Below are 13846 nucleotides of genomic sequence, written 5' to 3' on the forward strand. Positions count from 1 at the left end.
TAACAAGGCGATGTTGCCATTGGCTTTATTTTCAGGAGGTCATAAAAACATAAGTTCCAAAAGTCTGGGCTTGGATGGGTTTTTGGGCCAGTTTGATTATAGCTGACAGACACTGTCTCAGGCAAAAGGTTTTTAAGATTAAAAGAAAATAATACAATAACAGAGGAGAGGCGAGTTCTCCCGGCTCAGTTTGGTTTGGTTTGGTTTGGTTTGGTCAGTAAGCAGTAGTGTTGGGAAGCTGCTGGAAACAAGAGAAGCACGTCCATGCTGACTCTCTGTCTCTGTCTCTGTCTCTGTCTCTGTCTCTCTCTCTCTCTCTCTCTCTCTCTCTCTCTCTAACTTCTCTCCTGTAAGACCTTGCGTTGGATTTTACCTTTTGTGCCCACAGCTGTTTAGGGGATTTGTTGCAAATATTTGGAATAGCATCATGACATTGGGATAATCTTTTGGGTTTTGCGATAAGTTGTTATGCGGTATTTTGTTCCCTTTTATTTGTGTTTCATTCGGTAATCATGTGAAAAAAGTACTCTTTAAAGCGACGTGGTTTGATCAGCTGCATCCCTCCTAGAATATCCACGTAACACCTCCTTTAAATAACTGGCAAAGTTAGGGTCTGGGCTATTTTCTTGAAATGTTTTGAGGGGGTCTGACTTCGTCCAGAACAGAATGGGTCTCTTTGTAGGATTTGTTCTGCAGTTCCAAATTGGGATTGAGGTTGTTGGACTCGAAGGCAGTGACTGGTAGGTGTTTGTGTGTTTTTGTTTCGGGTGTTGAATTCGGTTGGTTTAAACAGTACTTGGGATAGCAATGGCTCTTTCTGTTAACAAGAGTTTGCTGGGCATGGAAAAAGTGATCTTTGGGGTTTTACAAAAGGTGATTCAGGCCAAGCTGTTGGAATTAGCAGACACGCTGGGGATGGAGCTGCCTCCTTCCGTTGAGGAAAGGACAGATAGTTACAGCAATACCTCAGCATTTCAATTTGCTGGAAACACTGTCAGAATCTTTACAGATGGCTAAAATTCTTTTGAAAATGAAGCAGCTTGGGTTAGAGGCAAAAGACAAGGAAAGGGCAACAGAAATGAAACAGTTTTAATTAGGATTGAAAGTAGAAGAAAGAGAAAAAACAAATTGCTTTCACAGAACAAAAAGAAATGGAGAGAGAGAGGAAAGAGAGGGAGTTTGAACTTCAGAAATTGGTACTGAGGCAGGAATTCAAAACTTCCCTTTCTGAAGCAGTGCACACTCAAGTGGAAGAGCAGAGAGCTAAAATGGCAAGATTCTTGCAACCTTACATCATGTCATTTTCGAGTTCTGTTATTCAGGCAGATGAGAAATGGGCAGAAGTTCATCGAGTTGTATTGCCAGTGGGTGAAGAGAAAGGGCGTGCTGCGAGTGGCGCATGACTCCCTCTGGCGGGGTAGGGGGGTGCATTTAGGAGTGAGAAAATCTCAGGCTAAAATACAAAATCATTTCTACTGGCCTGGACTACACAAGGATGTTGTTGAACTTTGCCAGAAATAACATCCATGTCAGTAATAAAACCTGCACCTTTAATATTTGTTACAACGTTTGAGGAAACTTTTACAAGAGTCTTATTTGATTTCTTAGGACTACTGTCTTAAACAAAAAGAGGGAATCAGTATTTGTTAACAATAATGGGTGTATCCACGAGATTTCCAGAGACCATTCCATTATGCAATATCACAGATAAAAGGATTGAAGAGGAGTTACTCCCTCGGACTATCTGAAGAGATACAATCAGATCAAGGTTAATTTTTTTACATCAAAATGTTTCAAGGAAATTGTGGAAAGCTGAGCAATAAAGCAATTCAACTAAAGGTGCTATCAGACAGTAAAGATCATATTGACGGCTTATAGTCAAGACTATCCAGATGATTGGATAAGGGAATTTCATTTTTAGTTTTTTGCGATCAGAGATGCACCAAATGAATTGACCAATTGCAGTCCATTTGAATTTGTTTTTGAGTATGAAGTGAGAGGACCACTAAAATTGATCAAGGAGAAATTAGTAAATCAGAATTCATATCAGGACGATGCGTCAAATTTTCAGGATTGATTAAGTAGAGCTGGGGAGTTGGTTAGACAGCATTTAAAAGTATCACAGCATACATTGAAACAGAAGGCAGATAAGAAATCAAAACCTCACAATTTTACTATCAGGAATATACATTGTTCATGTTACTTCAAGTGAAAGGTGAAACGTTCAAAGCAAGTTTTAATGGACCTTATCAAGTTGAAAGTAAATTGAGTGAGATGAACTATTTGATAATGACTCCAGACAGAAATCTGACAGAGTGTGTCCTGTGAATGTGCTCAAAAAATATTTTGACGGAGGAAGGAAAGCCAAAGGAGCTGAGTTATCTTCCAGAGGAAAATCGGAATGACCTAAAAGAGTTATCAACGCATGGGGAGATATGTGGACATAAGCTGGGAAATACAAACCAAATTAAGAATGAGGCAGATATAAAAAATGCTGTTCTGATTAAGCAACATCCTTAGGAACATAACCCTCTAACGTTGGCACCGGTTCAAAAAGAGGTTGAACGCATGCTGCAAAATGACATCATCAAAGTGAGTTAAGTTCGTAGACAGACGGTGGTGTTGGACGGTTGTTTTTCAGATTGGAGGCCTGTGACCAGTGGAGTGCCACAAGGATCGGTGCTAGGTTCTCTATTTTTTGTCATTTACATAAATGATTTGGATGCGAGCATAAGAGGTACAGTTATTAGGTATGCAGACCAACACCAAAATTGGAGATGTAGTGGACAGCGAAGAGGGTTACCTCAGATTACAACAGGATCTGGACCAGCTGGTCCAATGGGCTGAGAAGTGGCAGATGGAGTTTAATTCAGATAAATGAGAGGTGCTGCATTTTGGGAAAGCAAATCTTAGCAGGACTGATACACTTAATGATAAGGTCCTAAGGAGTGTTGCTGAACAAAGAGACCTTGGAGTGCACGTTCATAACTCCTTGCAAGTGGAGTCACAGATAGATAGAATAGTGAAGAAGGCATTTGGTATGCTTTCCTTTATTGGTTAGAGTATTGAGTACAGGAGTTGGGAGATCATGTTGCAGCTGTACAGGACATTGGTTAGGTCACTGTTGGAATATTGCATACAATTCTGGTCTCCTTCCTATTGGAAAGATGGAGTGAAACTTGAAAGGGTTCAGAAAAGATTTACAAGGATGTTGCCAGGGTTGGAGGATTTGAGCTATAGGGAGAGGCTGAACAGGCTGGGACTGTTTTCCCTGGAGCATCGGAGGCTGAGGGGTGACCTTATTGAGGTTTACAAAATTATGAGTGGCATGGATAAGATAAATAGACGAAATCTTTTCCCTGGTGTCAGGGAGTCCAGAACTAGAGGGCATAGGTTTAAGGTGAGAGGGGAAAGATATAAAAGAGACCTCAGAGGCAACCTTTTCAATCAGAGGGTGGTAAGTTTATGGAATGTGCAGCCAGAGCATGTGGTGGAGGCTGGTGCAATTTCAACATTTAAGAGGCATTTGGATGGGTATATGAATAGGATGGGTTTGAAGGGATATGGGCCGGGTGCTGGTAGTTGGGACTAGATTGGTTTGTAATATCTGCTTGACATGGACAGATTGGACCGAAGGGTCGGTTTCTATGCTGTACATCTCTATGACTCTATGACTGGAGCTCACCCGGGTTAATGGTGCCAAGGCCAGATGGTACTCAACGGTCAGGTGTGGACTATTGCCAAGTCAATGTAGTTACAAAGACTGAAGAATTTCCGAATCCATGTTTGGAAGACTCTGTTGAAAAGATGGGGCAACTTACTAATTTGGACTTGCTCAGGGAATACTGGCAGGTAACTTTATCAGAAAGAGCGAAGGCAATTTTAGCTTTCATAACGCTTTTGGAATATATCAGTTTACAGTCATGCCATTTGATATGAAAAGTGCATCAGCTACATTTCAGATTCTACCTGATAAGGTCATTGCTGGATTATCCAATTGTGTCATATATATAGATGGCCTGGTGATTTTTATTCATAGATGGAAGGAACACTTCCAACATTTATCAGACTTGTTCAATTGACTTTAGAAGGCAGACCTGGTGATAGATTTGGTGAAAAGTGAATTTGCCAAAGCTCAAGTAACCTTCCAATATCATTTTATTGGACATTGACACACGGCCCCATGGAATACAAAAACAAAGTTAATTAGGGAGTTTCCCCACGCAGGAACAAATAGAGCAGTACTCCTGTTCCTGGGATTGAGTGTTTTTTATTGAAATTGCATACCAAAGTTTAGCAGTGTGGCAGCTACACTCACTGAATTGCTAAAGAAAGGCAAGACGTTTCAGTGAACAGCGGACTGTCAGAGGCATTTGACAGCTTTGAAAGCCGAGTTAACGACTGTCCTGGTATTTGTCACAGCTAGTCATGCAAAGTCACTCAAGATGGCTATCAATGAAAGGGATGCAGTGATCAGTGCTGTGCTCTTGCACGAAGATGACAGGTAGATAGTAAAACTAACGGGCATTGCTCTCGCACCTCCACAGCTTCCTGATGAAGGAGCAGTGTTCTGAAAGCTTGTACTTGCAATTAAATCTGTTGGACTATAATCTGGTTTTCTGTGATATTGAACTTTGTTCAGGCAATTGAACATTCTTCAGAAGAAATATTCAATAGTTGCTAAGGAGACTTTGAGCTTGGTGTTGGAGTCACAGCATTTCAATGATTGTGTGAGCAATAACGATATTGAGACAATCATATACGGTGATCATAACCCATTGAAATTTGTGGAGAAATTTAAGGACAAAGATGTGAGACTGTTTAGATGGAGCAGGTGTCAGGACGAGCGAACATGCTTACCGACGCATTGCTGAGACGTGAATGAGAAATGGAGGTGTTCGGTGGCAGTAGTAAAACAGACACAAACAAAATGTATTCATGCAGGTTTCTGTGGTTACTGTCTGTGTAATGTGTACGACTATAAATGGTTTTTCTTTTTGAGAAGGTTGGCAAAGCACAGGTTCCCAAACTTCTCAGCTCAGTTGGGTTTTCGGGCCAGTTTGATTATACCTAACAGATAGTGTCTTAGGTAAAAGACTTTCCGGTTTAACAAACACTTGTACAGTGAAAGGGATGTGGCGAGTTCTCCCAGCTCAGCAGCCACCTGGTTTGGTTGGGTCAGAAAGCAGTAATGTTGCGAAGCTAATGGACCTGGGAGAAGCAGCTCCATGCTGACCCTCTCTCTTTCTCTCTTTCTCTCTCTCTCTCTCTGATTTCTCTCCTAGAAGACCCTGTGTTGGATTTTACCTTTTGTGCCCAGTGATGTTTTGAGGACTTTTTATAAGTATTTGCAACAGTATCATTATGTTGGGATGATAATTAGCTTTTTGATTAGGTTATTAGTCAGTATTCTATTTTTCTTGTTGTTTGTGTTTTATTTGACAATCTTGTAAATAAATTCTGTTTTCTTTAAAACTAAGTGGTTGGATCAGCTGCATCCCTCCTGGAATATCCACGTTACACTTGCTTAAAATAACTGGTCAAAAAACAGGATCTGGATTACTTACTTGAACTGTTTTGAGCGGGTCTGGCCTGGGCCATAATACCTGAGCTGAAGGAAATGTCTAACAGTGCATGGAGAAGTTCAGTGACAGACTGTGCTCCGCAAGTGTAAGTGCCACTATCTTTTCTCTGCTACCTCACACTCACTGGTCATGGTCAGCACTCCCTGTAACTGTACCATTGCATATGCCTCTCACCAAGACTCATGGAAGACAACTCTCACTGTTAAATGTATCATGGCCACTCATCAACTCTTATCCACTGCATCTTCCCAGACTATACATTGTTCCCACCCTCTGTGCTTCCTACTCACTCACTGGGGACTCTTAACCACCTCTCCTGCTCATGCATCACCATGAACTGATTGTGCCTTCACTTCCATCAGACCCAATCCTCCCTTTAGTCCCATTGGCAGGAACGAGATCTCTCATGGCCAGGTGGCCAGTGCTGGGTGGTGGGTATGAGGATCCTCTCCCAATTTGAGGAAAATGAGCTGGAGTTGGCTGGAGAGGAGGGGAACTGCTCAGCTGGGGAAGTGCAATTGTGCAAGAGAGTTATATTGTGCTGCTGTCCTGACCCATTCAATCATTCTTTTCTGAACAGGAATTGAGTCCTTTTACACAACTCATTCCCAGTCTCCTCTTACATGGACAATAATGGGATCCAGGGATTCACTGAGAAACCATCCAGATCCCTTTGCATCTCAGAGCTGTTCACCCAATCTCCATTTAGATCATGAGGTTTTTTTTTATTCTTTCTTCCAAAATGGACAATTTCCCAATGTCCCACAATGTATTCCATTTGCCCAATCTTTGCCACTTAACCCCTGATATCATTTTGTGGGCTCCTTATGTACTTTTCACAACTCACTTCCCTGTTTATCTTTGTGTCTTCAGTAAATTTAGCTCCATAGATTCGATCCCTCAATCCAAATCATTTTTGGAAACTGGAAAGTGTTGCGATCCCAGCACTGACCCATGTGACATACCGCTGTCACATCCTGTCAGACTGAAAAAGACCCACCTTTTCCTTCTCTCAGCTTCCTGTTCACCAGCCAATCTTCTGTCCAGGTCATTACATTACCCACAATGCCATTAGCTTTTCCTTTCTGCCATAACTTTGATGAGACACCTTATCAAATACCCTCAGAATTCACTGCCCTGCCACAGCCTCTTGGTAATGGGGCCCATTGTGTCCCAATTCCCCGTCTGCCACTCCACCCCGAACATTCAGATGTGGGTTCTGATTGCTGACACCACGGGATCCTCTCCTGTCTGAGAAACTGCCTGGTCTTTTCTGGTCCCTCCGAGTGCCAGCGGCCTGGGGCATTTCTTCCTCAGCCAGCTGCGGAGCTGTGCCAGTGAGGTGCTCACCAGCTTGTGTTTCCACACTCCCTAAGGCTAACCTTCCCACCGAGACCTCAGGGTCTGAGCCTGTGGGGTTTACAAAAGGCAGCCTTGGTGACCCTTCCTCTGAGCCCTCAGGTGGCGACGTGGTGGCTTCTACAAGAGCTGGGCCTGTCTCTGCAGGCCCCACAGGGAGTCTGGCTTTACCTGCAAGACAGAGAGAGAGAGAGAGAGAGAGAGAGAGTGTCATGGCCACTGGTTGGAAATGGTGTGCTCTGAATGAAAGCAACAATGCACTTCACGGGAGAGTGTGGGAAAAGCACAACACAAGCTTGAGGAACAAACCCCCACTTTCCTCTTTACCGCGTTAAGGACTCAATACTGATTTCCACAACTCAGACCTTGACTTTATGATGGGTCGGGGTAGGTTTCTATTTGGAGGGTCAGTGTGGACTTGTTGGGCCGATGGGCCTGTTTCCACACTGCAGGGAATCTAATCTATCTCATCATGTCTCTTCTGCATTTTTCTTAATTCCTGCAATCTCTTACATTTTCTTACATTCTCAGCTACATTAGGCACACAGCTTTGTTGTTTGTGTCTTATTTGTGTTGCTCGGAGAAGAGTGGAACCACACACTTATTTTCACACCTTAATTTCGATGTGTTTGACACCTTTTCTTTTTCTCATTCAACACCATTAATCATGGTCTTGTCTTTTACATGGTGTCTCAGCAGTATCTCCTCCATCTACTCCCTCTGTCATAACAATAAAATGACCCATTTTCACTCCGTCTTCAGCTCTGAGTTGAAGCATTAACTCTGTCTCCCTCGGTAAGGATGCTGCTTGATCTGCTGAGTTTCTGCAGCATTCTGTGATTCTTTCAGTTTTGCAGCATGAGCAATATTTTGTTTTAAATGATCTGCTGTTGTCTGATTCTATCCTCCTCACTGTTCACTGTCTTTCTGTCAAACCTTGAAATCTTCTCCTTCCTATGTCACATATTTGTCTAAGTTATTTTTGGACGTATTACAAAGCTCAGTGGTCCTAACACTAGCCATGAGGGAAGAAGAATAATGTATCTTCCTGCAGTCTATCTACCTTCTCATCAACCTGCCTCAGGGATGCTATTACGCTTCTCTGGAACAGTCGGGATTTGAACCCAGGATCTTTTGCCTGGGATGAAATCACTGCACCAGAAAAGCCCTCTCCCTGCAGCTAATCATTGCGTGCACAGCATTTCTCTCTGAGTTATGTTCCTTAGCCAATGCCATTTCTCCTTCAATCGCACGTTTACATTTTCCTAATAAGTCAATTAAATAGCACCTCACCTTTTTGAAAGTCTACGTATCTAACATGAGATATGTGAAACTCAGCTAATTCCAGTTATTTTATCCAAGAACTCCATCAAGTCCATAATACCTGTCATTTGTTAAACTCTTCTTCAAAGAACAAAGCCACAATTTATCTTGGATCATCAGGCTGCACTATTTACAAACTCCCACGCCTTTTGGCCCACTCCCATATTTTAATTGTTCCTTTACTCAGCAACCCTCACACATTCTATCCAGACCAGGGAAAAGTTTTACTTTTACAAAGACTGGTACATAGTCACTGGATTGAAATAAGTTCAATGAACGTGTTTGTTCAGTGACTGTAATTAATGTCAATCTCTGTGGGCCTGAATTGAGTCTCTGGGTGGATTTCTCCTTCTATTAATAAATGAGTGTCAGCTGCAGCATTCCTCGAAACAGGGAGAGATGACAGATCAGAATCTGAGGAGAGCAGACTGCAATGTTCCCACAATGGGCAGGAGTCTGTCTGGGACAATCGACTATTTTTCTGCAAATTATCAGGGAATGTATTTGGAACGTCGGATCCGATACATACTTTGGATTATTCAACACATTTACTATCCGATTCTCACTGCTGTTGGTATTCCAGGTAAGTATCTCTGTCTGGCTAGTAATTCTGTGAATCATGATTTAACTTTATTCCTATTCTTCTCATTTCCTATTCCCCAACTTTCATCTTTTAGAATGGGTTTCCTACAATGACATGCACACACTCACTCTGCCTTTCCTGCAAGCACACCTTTCAGTTTATGGAGTGAATCTGTATTGCAGAACTATAATTTATTTTGCTCAAAAAATGCATAACGTCCAGTCAATCTATTTAAGATGCTGTAAATATCACTTTAGAATTAGAACCAGTCCTACAGACATATTGGGATATAGACAGACTTTAACCTCACACCTTTAATTCATTGTCTGAGCTGAGATGACATCTTTTGTTGGAGAATCTGAATTTATCTTGAGAATATGATTTAAAAGGAGTTCTGGGATTTACCTATTAATGAATTGAAATTAGGAAACCCATTCTAAAAAAAATGAAAGGCTTAATCTGAGTTTGATTTATATATTCAAGCCGCATGACACTGCAAACTTTCGCGAAAATTTCTGCATTTTCTCGTCTAGCTCTATAACCAACTGATGAAGAAGCAGCGCTTCGAAAGCTAGTGCTTCCAAGTAAACCTGTTGGAGTCTCACCTGGTGTTGTGTGATTTTTAGCTTTGCAAACTTTCCAGGTTGAATTCCTCTTATCCCTGCTCTTCCCAACTGCCCAGTCCATTGATATCCTCCTGCAGGTTACAGATTCCGTCCTCACCTTTTACCAGACTTCCAGGTTTCACGCCATTTGTGAACTTCTTTATCATATTCCCCTCAATTTAAGCGTAAATAATTCATCTACACAACAGACAGCAAGCACCCAGCACAGAGCTCTGTGAACCCCACTGGAAACAGACTTGCTATCACAAAAACATCCCTCAACCATTCCCCTCTCTCTCCTGCCTCTCAGCCAGTTTTACATCCAACATGTCACTTTACCTGGGATCCCATTGGCTCTTACTGTCTTGACCAATCTGCATGAGGAACTTTACCAAAAGCCTTGCTGAAGTCCACGGAGACCACATCAAATGCACTGCCCTCATCAACACACCAGGTTACCACATAAAAAGGCTATCAAACACAAACTTCCTGTAACAAATCCTGGGTCTGATTATTTAATCTCTCTTCAAGTGCAGCTATAGTCTCCCTGCACTGTTCTTTTGATCTCCTTTGTTGATGTATTTCTCCTGCAGCTGTGAGACTGAAAGGGAACCGAGATTGTTGAGCTTGCCGTTCTGAAACCACATTGGGAATTGGGGGCAGTTGCCTAAAGCCAGTGTCTGCAGCCTGACAATGCCACATGGGAAAACCATTTTCCAATGCAGGGAGGCTAAGCAGGGAGACACCTCGACAGTTATGGCAATCTAGATAGTTGCTCTTGTTCATGTATAGGGTTACAATCCTTGCATCACGCATTCCTGTGGAAATTACCCCTCCTCCAGAAGAAACAGAGAGGTCAGTGCAGAAGCTGCAGGAGTGGGATTTTCTGCGTGATGAAGACAGTCAAACGTGACTGTAGCTTTGACTGTGAGTGAGCATCAATAGCTTTGCTAAAGCCCTGCACTTTGGGTTTGATTTCCAGCTTTGCCGATACAGGGGGGCTTTTTTAAATGGTGTCTAGAGTCTCCTGAGTGACAATGTTCTCCCGATGTTATAGCTTAAGGTGAGGATCTCCAAATCTCTGCAACTATTTGTTACAGTAGGTGATGAACTCTCCTGCCTTTGTTTCAGTTGAGCATTTTATTTTCCTCAGGCATCTTTCACCTTCCCCATCCCTTTTTCCATACATTTCCTTGTGACGAATGGCTGTGGATATTCTTGCAAGGTTAGGAAGGTATTATTGGATCGTTGCTTAGCATTCTCTTGGACTTTACTTCAAATGGCTCTTTCTGAATTCTCACTCCGATCTCTCTTGTAATCAATGAGAGTGGAACTCTTGCCTTCAATGACGGGCTCTATCATTGTTATGTTAGCCTCAAACTAGTCTGTGATAGTTTACTGTTGCTTCTTGTCTCTTCAGGGTGTAGTATTTTAGATGATGATGTCTCACAGAATGTGCTATTTCACTTCTGCTCTCTGAAAGGGAATGCTGCAAAGTGCCTTTTAGTCAAGTTGATCAAAAGCTGCTTTTAAATTGAGAAAGCAGTGTGTCTGATGATAACATGAGGGCAGTTTTTCTGCTTTGAGTGAAAATGACCTTGAAGAGCTCTATAGTTAATTTGATACATATCAGAGAGATGTGTGTCTCAAAGCACAAAATATTTATGTTTCCCTGATCCTCTTGAGTTTTACATTTTGCTTTCCCTTCCATCCTCACTAACTCCTTTATTTATTGATGCAGTCAACATGTCGCATTACCTTCCGTGTATGTCTTATGGATATTTTCATTCATGAACAGAACTCAGGAAACTTACTAATATTATCAATAACCTCAAAGTTAACCCACAATAAAGCCACAATGTTTTGGGAAAACATTAATTTCCTGGATGGGTGCTGTAGTCAAATTGACACTAAACAACAGGAATAAGTTTGCAAAATGTTTTCCCCCAAAATAAGTGACACATAATTCACGGGACACAAAAAGCTACAATAATAAACATGCTTCCTGCAGACTGAAGAAGTTACCGTTCATGTGTTTCCACACATACTCACAAAGTTGGAACAGTTTTTAGAAGAGTTTGTTGCTACCTACTTTTACTGAGATGTGAGAACATAAATATTTATTTGTTTGTTTATTATTCAATCAAATAAAAATATCAGATGTCAATTTCTGATTTAAATATAACAATTGGCTCCATCTACATGACAATATAATCAACTGAAATTCTCCCAAAGAGAAGGCCATATACGCTCAGGGACTATAGCTAGAAATACAAAGTTTACTTGCAAGCATTTCATCAGCTCAGTGATTGTCTTTCCCTCATTCCGAGTTAGTGGAAGTTTCTTTTGTTAACAGATCTGAATACAGTCTTTGTTGCTTGCAAAGTCCCCGTCTCCCACTTCACGTTCAACCTCTCTCTCGACCACCCTCTTGAAATTTTTATTCTCTTCCTCTCTCTCCCTCTTTCCAATCTTGCTCGCTCTCTCTCTTTTTTCTCTCTCTCTCCATCTCTCTCTCTCTCCCTCCCACTGTCTTGCAGTGTCGATCTCTTGCTTCCACCTGCATCCTTTCTGTCTAAAATGTTCTCATGTGACCTCTCCATGTTCCCAATCCCACTGGGTTCCAATTGTCCCCTCAGACCCGTTGTGGCCTCCCTTAAAGTCCCGATCCCCTCATGGCCTCATTGTCTCCTCCCAGGTTCCTTGCAGTTTCCCTCTTGCCTCTACAACACCCCTTGACCTGACGCAATGACTGGCTTGGCTCCTCCCTCTGGCTCTCCCTGCCAGACCTTTCCTCCATCCACCTGTTACTTGCCCACATGCCATCTTCCCTTACAGAGAACCTTCCTGTTCACACTTACCTTGCAGCATATGCTTCCTCCACCTCCAATACAGTGGTAGAATCATAGAGGTGAACCACTTGGAAACAGACCCTTCGTTCCAACCTGTCCATGTCGACCAGATATCCCAACCCAAAATAGTCCCACCTGCCAGCGCCCGGCTCAAATCCCACCAAACTTTTACTATTCTTATACCCATCCAAATGTCAGTTAAATGACGTAATTGTACCAGCCTCCACCACATTCTCTGGCAGCTCATTCCATACGCGTACCACACTCCACGTGAAAAAGTTGCCCCTTAGGTCTCATTTATATCTTTCCCCTCTCACCCTAAACCTATGCCCTCTAGTTCTGGACTCCCTGATCCCAGGGGAAAGACTTTGTCTATTTATCCCATCCATGCACCTCATAATTTTGTAAACCTCTCTAAGGTCACCCCTCAGCCTCTGACGCTTCAGGGAAAACAGTCTCAGCCTGTTCAAGCCTTTCACTATAGCTCAAATCCTCCAACCCTGGCAACATCATTATAAATCTTTTCTGAACTCTTTCAAGTTTCACAACTTCTTTCTGATTGGAAGGAGACCAGGATTGCACGCAATATTCCAACAGTGACCTAACCAATGTCCTGGACAGCTGCAACATGACCTCCTAACTCCTGTTATCAATATTCTGACCAATAAAGGAAAGCATACCAAACACCTTCTTCACTATCTCACCTACCTGTGACTCCAGTTTCAAGGAGCTATGAACCTTCACTCCAAGTTCTTTTTCTTCAGCAACACTCCCTAAGAGCTTACCATTAAGTGTATATATCTAGCAAGATTTGCTTTCCCAAAATGCAGCACCTCACATTTATCTGAACTAAACTCCATCTGCCACTTCTCAGAAAAATGGCCCATCTGGTTCAGATGCTGTTGTAATCTGAGGTAACCCACTTGTTTCTCTCTTGCATTCATCATTGATAGGCACATCAGTAAACCTATCAGCACCACGCATGGCCATAGAAAACCTGTGATTGGAGGAGCAGCTGATCTCCATTCTCACCCAATTCTGGTTACTTCTGGAAAATGATTAAGCAGCACAACTGCTATCTCACCCAGCATTCTATTGACAAGTGTTGGATGCATTTCATCTGAATCAGGGACATGTCAGCCATTGATTCTAAGAATTTCCTGAGCAACATTTCCTCATGATTGTAATTGTGTCTAATTCATCCCATCCTTTCAACTTGTTATTCATACTCATTTCTAGAATGTTATCTGAAAGATAGGCACAAAATAAATGTTTGATGAATCCACTGTTTCTTTATGTGCTATTATGATGTAATTACTGGATACATTAACACATTTGAAAATCTCAATACGCACTGTAACTTATTAACTGTATCTATACGAAGGTGTAACTTTACGCATGGCTTAACATAACGTGTTCTTGTTTATTTTCCTATCTCTTAGTTAACACAGTGACAATAGTGATACTGTCACAGAGAAAGTGTGATCTTTCTAATTGTGTCACTCGCTACCTGGTGGCCATGGCAGCAGTGGACATACT

Source organism: Hemiscyllium ocellatum, chromosome 12, assembly GCF_020745735.1.
Source record: "Hemiscyllium ocellatum isolate sHemOce1 chromosome 12, sHemOce1.pat.X.cur, whole genome shotgun sequence".
In the NCBI taxonomy this organism is placed as follows: domain Eukaryota; kingdom Metazoa; phylum Chordata; class Chondrichthyes; order Orectolobiformes; family Hemiscylliidae; genus Hemiscyllium; species Hemiscyllium ocellatum.